At 50.3% G+C, this 6,679-nt stretch overlaps 1 long non-coding RNA gene across 3 annotated transcripts; it reads right to left on the bottom strand.

Annotated features, from left to right (window-relative positions):
* Positions 1–3,424: 3,424 nt before the first annotated feature.
* LOC149119842 (uncharacterized) lies at positions 3,425–6,567 on the bottom strand. 3 transcript variants are annotated; one of them, XR_016227224.1, is made up of 4 exons: positions 6,401–6,567; positions 5,753–5,942; positions 4,917–5,160; positions 3,428–4,469 (listed from the first exon to the last, which is right to left on the bottom strand). It is a non-coding gene; the product is annotated as an uncharacterized LOC149119842 (long non-coding RNA). The 3 variants fall into 3 exon arrangements; XR_016227225.1 differs by lacking the exon at positions 4,917–5,160 and having other exon boundaries at positions 3,425–4,469; XR_016227226.1 differs by lacking the exon at positions 3,428–4,469 and having other exon boundaries at positions 5,151–5,273.
* Between the last annotated feature and the right edge of the window lie 112 nt (positions 6,568–6,679).

The raw sequence follows: 6,679 nt of genomic DNA, 5'->3' as shown, positions 1-6,679 counted from the left end.
ATGCCTCTCCCCAGGCCCCAGAGTGGCTCCACAACCCAAGTCTGTGCTGACTCAGACTCTCCTCCTCGGCTCAGGGGTGTGGAGGGAGCTTAACCAGGTCAGCACATAATGAGTCCTGTGTCTTGGAGCAAGGGCTGCTGGGAAGGAGAGAACGTATCTGAGAGTGATGCTAAGCTGCTTGTGCTCATCTTCACTGCGTGCTGGGGAAAAATGAAGCCAACACCGAAAAAAGCAGAGCTGAGAACTGGGCAGAGAGAGGTGCAAGGCCAGAGTAAGCCTCCTCCCTTGAACTTGATGATGGAGGGGTTTTTTGTTTGGTTTATTTTTTGCTTTTATTTTTTTTCCCTGAACTGGTTGGTGTTGGGTTTTTGTCTCTTTCAGCTAAAGGAATACTGATGAATACACGAAGTTTATTGGTAATGAAGTCCCACACATACAACATCACACCTGGCACATTGCAGGCACTCAAGAAATGGATGAGTCAATGCATATTTTCCATGAGTATTCTATTACTATTTTTATTAATGAGATAATTTGTTAAAATATAATTTTTTTTGAGAAGCAGAGAGAGAGAGACTAAGAAACACATGGAAAGTTAGAGTGTTCCCTCCTGCTGGGCCACTCCCTAAATGATTGGAACTTGTCCAGGCTGAAGTCAGGAACCAGGAACTGAAGCCAGGTCTCCCAGGTGGGTGGCAGGGACCCAGTACTTGAGTCATCATCTGTTGCATTCCAGGTGCATTAGCAAGAAGCTGGGATTGGAAGAGGAGTTGGGACTTGAACCAGGCTCTCCAATATGGGATGTGGACGTCTCCAGCTGCATCTCCATTGCTATGCCAAATGCCTGCCTCTAATGAGATAACACTGATCCAAGGAGAGCCAGGAGGCGAGGATGTGAGGTTGGAACCCTTGTGTTTTGCTGATGGCCATGTAAAATGGAGTGGCCACCACGGAAAACAGTTCTGTAGCTCCTTGCAAAGTCAGACATAATATTAGCACATGAGCCTGCTGCTCTCTTTTTTTTAAAGATTTATTTATTTGAAAGTCAGAGTTATACAGAGAGAGGAGAGGCAGAGAAAGAGAGAAAGAGAGAAAGAGAGGGAGGGAGGGAGAGAGAGAGAGAGAGAGGTCTTCCATCCACTGGTTCACTCCCCAGATGACTGCAACAAACCAGTGTCCATATGGGATGCCAGCCTTGCAGGCCATGGCCTTACCTGCTATGCTACAGTACTGACCCCAAGCCTGCTGTTCTACTGCTGGGTATACAGATCCAAAGAATGGAAAATTGATTTCAAACACACACAAAAAATTGCCCATACACGGTCACAGCAACACTATTTATAGTAGCCAAAAGGTAGAAGAACCAACCCAAATACCCATCAACAGAAAGGTACTCAGCCGTACAAAGAACCAGCCAGTGACTCCTGCTACAACATGGATGAATCCTGAAATCACGATGCTAAGTGCAAGAAGCCAAACACAGCGGTCCGTGTAGTAGATGGAGAGAAGGACAGAGGGGAGGTCACGGTTGCCAGAGGCTGAGAGAAGAGGGCAGTGGGAGTGACTGCTTACTAGGTCTCTTGGGTAATGAAGATGCCTGCAACTAGTAGTGGTGGGAGTGGCACAACACTGCCAATCTACCAAGTGCCACTATGGTACATTTCTTCTCTTCAAAAAGCTTGCCAGGAAAAAAAAAAAAGCGCATGGCTTCCATTTTTTTTTCTTTTGCACCAACATAAACTGATTTTCTAGTTCCATTATTCCATGAACTGTTTGAAGTCCCTGTGTGTATTTGACCGCAATCAAACAAATGTGGTGGGGGCTACCGTGGATGGATGCTGAGCAGGTTTCTCTGGCCGACGTCCACCACGTGCTCCACCCCCAGGGTGATGCCTTTCCTGTGCAGGTGCCTTTTCCTGATTCAAAAACCAGACACCATTGAGGCTCCTGCCAATCTTGACTTTCATCCCCAAGAACTGAGTGCTGTTGGGCTCTTAGCTGACAGCAGTTCTCCACAGCATTCCTTTCCTGTACGTCTTTAAGTACTTGGAGAGAGCCACAGTGCCCATCCTCGCCCATCCTGAGGGGTTAGAGCCGAGAGTTCACAGTGCGTCGCTGAGCGCTTCATTTGTAAAGCCAGCATAAATCACCGGGCTAAATTGTCCCTTGCCATGAGCTCAAGTTAGCTCACCATCACGAGGGTGTTCTGGTTGCTTTGCTTGCGATGGAAGTGAAGAGACCAAGAGGCAAAAGGCAAAAAGCGGGGCGGCTCTAGAAACACCAGTTTTCTGGTGCTGGAAAAACCTAATGAAGTTAAAGAGAGGAATATTCCGTCTGTCCTCATCAAAAGGATCTTTAAAAAGTCATGTGTGGGTCGGCGCTGTGGCGTAGCAGGTTAAAGCCCCAGTGCTGCCATCCCATATGGGCGCCAGTTCAAGTCCCGGCTGCTCCACTTACGATGCAGCTCTCCGCTATGGCCTGGGAAAGCAGCAGAAGATGGCCCAAGTGCTTGGACCTCTGTACCTGCATGGGAGACCTGGAAGAATCTCCTGGCTCCTGGCTTTGGATCAACTCAGCTGTGGCCATTGTGGTCATCTGAGGAGTGAACCAGCGGTTGGAAGATCTCTCTTTCTCTGTAATTCTGTCTTTCAAATAAACAAAATAAATCTTTTTTTTTTAAAAAGTCACATATTTTGGGGAAACATGGGTTGAACTAGAACGAGATGGCTCTGAAAGATTTGGTTGGATCTTTGGGGCTAGCAGTCTGAGATTTTTTTTTCTCCCTGAAACATTGGTAGGAAAAAAAAAAAAAAAAGAAAAACAAACTTTCTGGAAAAGCAGTATGGGGAGCCCTTGGCACAGAAGCCAGTGTTGGTTTTGCTTGGTTCTAGGCAGACAACCCCTCTGCCTGTTAGTCTGCCACTGCCCCATGTGTACCCCTGTTCACGGTGCTGCTCTGACCGTACTGGGGCCCGCTCATTGCTAATAGGGCAGAAAGTGGAATGAGGCCTCTCCTGTTATCCCAGAACTTCTGCTAAGGTTTCAAAGGTGAGGGCACTGGGTGACATACTTCCTCCTTCTGGTAACAGGCAGCCAGACTGGTCCTTTGACCATCAATAACCATCAACCTCTAGCCTACACAAGGTAAGGTCAAGATATCATCCAGAGGTTTCTCTCGCTCTTCTAATCCCCAAGCCAAGAGTGAAGGTGACTCAGGGAAGTCACTCATCAGATTGGCAGCACTGGGGGAGGAGGGCTGGTAACTCCCCTGGGGGTTTCCCGGGGTGGCATGAGGGAGCAGAAAGGGCAGCCAGAGGAGTGGCCGATCTGAAGCCAGGAGCCAGGAGTTTCCTCTGGGTCTCCCACGTGGGCACAGGGGCTCAAGGACTTAGGTCATCTTCCATTGCTTTCCCAGGCTGTAGCAGAGAGCTGGATCAGAAGTGGAGCAGCCAGGACACAAACTGGAGCCCCTATGGGATGCCAGCACTGCAGGCAGTGGCTTTACCCGCTATGCCAAAGTGCTGGCCCCCAAACTGTATTTCTAATGCCTGATGACACCAATCTTAAGAGTCGCAACTAATTTAAAAGCTACGGGATCTACCAAGATATGTCTCACAGAGGACGGAGCTCTGCCGATGGACCTGAGTGTTGACAAGCAGTGGCAGAGAGAAAGCAAAGCCAGTTCTTGACTTCCACCTCCCCTTCCCCCACCAGCTTCAGTCCATTCAGTAGCCCAGTGGTGGTCACTTCTTCTGATTTTTGATAAAACCACTCCAACACGTGTGTTCTCCGGAGGGTGTATGCAGATTCCAGCATAAAATGTGACAATATCAACAACAACATCCCAGCAGCCAACTCCAGCTCTCCAAGCTTGTAATCAGTGAGGTTCTAAGCAGTTTGGGGGGGGGGGAGCACTCTACCTAAAGGAAGCAAGTGCAGGTGCCAGCAGGGCCCAGGCAGGGAACAGGAAGAAGGGGCGAAGAGGACCAGGTGGGACTGTTAGGGAACCGAGGGCCCAGGCCCTCTCTCAAAGGGACAGCTGCCTCTCTTCTAGCTGGTTATTGCCCAATACGACCAGATGTCCCTATTTTTTTTCCCTGAAAGGCCAGAGATCTGCTTTTTTTGGTAGTATCTTCTGATTTTGGAATGATTGGCAAGAGTATTAGTCAGGATTCTTTGTTGTAAATGATACAATCTGTTCCAGGTAGTTTAAGCAGAGTTATTTTAATAGAGTGGTTATAAAACCTATAGAATCCTCCGGAGAACAAGAGAATCAGGCTCAGGCTGTCCCACGGGGCTGCCCCTGGAATGCCATCCCTGCCTCTCGGCACAGACAGCATAGCCAGCATGGATATCCAGGAGCGGGGCACCTGGAAGCAGATCCTTTGGCTTGCATCATCAGCTAGACTCTATCCTTCTGTGGCTCACATCCGGGTAGGAGTCTCACGTGGTATGTCCAATGGCAGATCCTAGATCGCATACAACCTGGTTACAAGGAAGGTGCTGGAAGAGTACTTTGGTTTCTCTTGAGATGAGCCCCATAAAGTGGAGAATTTTGTTAGACACAGAGGGCATTCAAAAGAAGCCAGGGAGCTGCAAAATCCACTGTAACCAGCAATTTTTTAAGTGGCCAAACAGAATGCACCTGAATGATACTTAGAGCCTTGCAGGTTGATAACTTCTGATATATGGGCTACTTTCGTTGTTTAAGCTTGTTCTTCCTCTGAGAGCAACTAGAAACCTCAAATCAATCCACAACCACCACCACCACCATCATCTGCTTTCAAAGACACTCAGGGTGCTGCAGAGTCAACCAGGACCAGAGGAACCATGATCCCAGGGCAAGGGGAACTGTGGTGAGGTGAGCTGAATTCCTCCACTATTCTCTCCAGAGGGGCATTTGCAAATTTGCTCACTGTGAAAGAAGATGGGAATCTAAATTTCTCCCAGGCGAGAGGGCAGCTGTTGGGGATGGAGAATCAGCAGAAGCTAGGGCAGGCTCAGAGGGCTGGAGAGAACAGCACTGAGGACTTGCCAGGCTGATGTCCCAGGGAGAAGGGAGGGGCAGAAGAGGGAGCCTCATGGATGCTGGTTGTTCCCCAATAAGAGAAGTAGCACATTCTGGGACTGTGCAGGGCAAGCGGCTGGGAGGCGAACATCCTGGAAGAAATGAGCAGAGGTTTCCAAAGGCGTGGCATGCAGCAGAAACAGGGTTAGGGCTCAGGACCAGGGATAGGGGCCTTAGGAATGCCCAGTGTTCTCAGCTGGAACCCCTGAAAGACAAGGGCCAGAAGATGGTGTCTGAAAGCTGAGACCCAGCCTCCACCCCACTCGGCTCCCGGCTGGATGAAGACGCTCAGCTCTCACGCCTGTGTTGCAGAGAAAGGGGAAGCCCTCTCCAGAGTTGGGTGTCTGGCATTCAACAAAAATTGCAAGGCTTTCCCAGGGACAGGGCCAAATCATGGAAAACAAAGGGAAAAAGCACAGAGAGAGATTCACAGGTGAGTAAGGCATTGAGGTTAAACAAGGGCTCTAAACATAACCCTGAGTAGTAAGGTCAGGAAAAAGGTGGAGGAAATAGATGAAAAGAGACGTTAAGTTCCAGCAGCCAGGAACTCAACCCAGTGCCAGGAACCCAAGTCCTTGCATCATCACTGCCGCCTCCCAGGGTGTGCATCAGCAGGACACTGGAGTCAGCAGTGGAGCGGGACTACAACGGCGCCTGATGTGGGTTCCCCAAGCAGCGTCTTACCGTCTACGCCAAAGGCCCGGATGCATCCTCTGGGCAATGCGTGCCGGGAATCCTATTAGACAGGCTGCTGAGGCCTTTCTCTGCCAACCTTTGAAATGACACTGAGTGACAAGACAGGGAGAACAGCGAGAGGACCAGGGGCAGCGCCGGCACAGCCTACGAGGATTTAATGGGAGGCTGGACAACTTCTCTTTGAAGAGAGAGAAATAGTTTAGGTGTTGTGCATGGCGCAGCCCGTTGAAAGCAACTCAGCGCTGCTGTCCCAGGGCAAAAGTAACTAAGACGGAAAACTGGTGGTGGTGTTCAACATTTCATTCATGGACCCAGAAATCTGAATTTCATGTACTTGTCACAGGCCACAACATATTTTGATTTTTTTTTTTCTTAATCATTTTAAGATGTAAAAACCATTGTTCACTCTGGGGCCATCATGTGCAGCTATAAAGTCGGTTGGGTAGGCTAGGGTCAGCCCAAGCAGGTCCTCTGGAGGACATAGTTACCACTAGGAAAAGACAAAACCCCTTCCGTGGTCCAAAAGGAAGCCCCCCTCTCCCTTCTGGGCAGGTCGCCGGCCGCGGCTTCCTACAGCTCCTGCCAGTTGATCCTCAGGTTTACTTTAGCCCAGTTACAAGAAAATTACAAACGAACCAAAAGGCAGGCGCGCGCACACGCCGAGCCGGATGACAGAGAGGACGTGCCCAGGTTCACGCTGACGTCTCCCCAGCGCGCAATGAGCGTTTTAAAGTTGGGCGCACACCTGCTCCCAGTCGGAGCGCACCTGCTGAGCGGTCCTCCGGCCTCGTCTCGCGAGAGCGGTGCCGTAGTAGTGGCCCCCACCCCCACCCCCCGCCGCCCAGTCCCTCTCCCCGCCCCCTCGCCGAGCCTCCCGGCTCTGGCACACTCGCTGCCACCGCCGCCGCCCCCGGG

Source organism: Oryctolagus cuniculus, chromosome 21, assembly GCF_051225735.1.
Source record: "Oryctolagus cuniculus isolate XC-2025 breed Fujian yellow rabbit chromosome 21, ASM5122573v1, whole genome shotgun sequence".
NCBI classification, from domain to species: domain Eukaryota; kingdom Metazoa; phylum Chordata; class Mammalia; order Lagomorpha; family Leporidae; genus Oryctolagus; species Oryctolagus cuniculus.
Note: the sequence above shows the minus strand (reverse complement) of the source record. Positions and strands in the feature narration are given on the sequence as shown.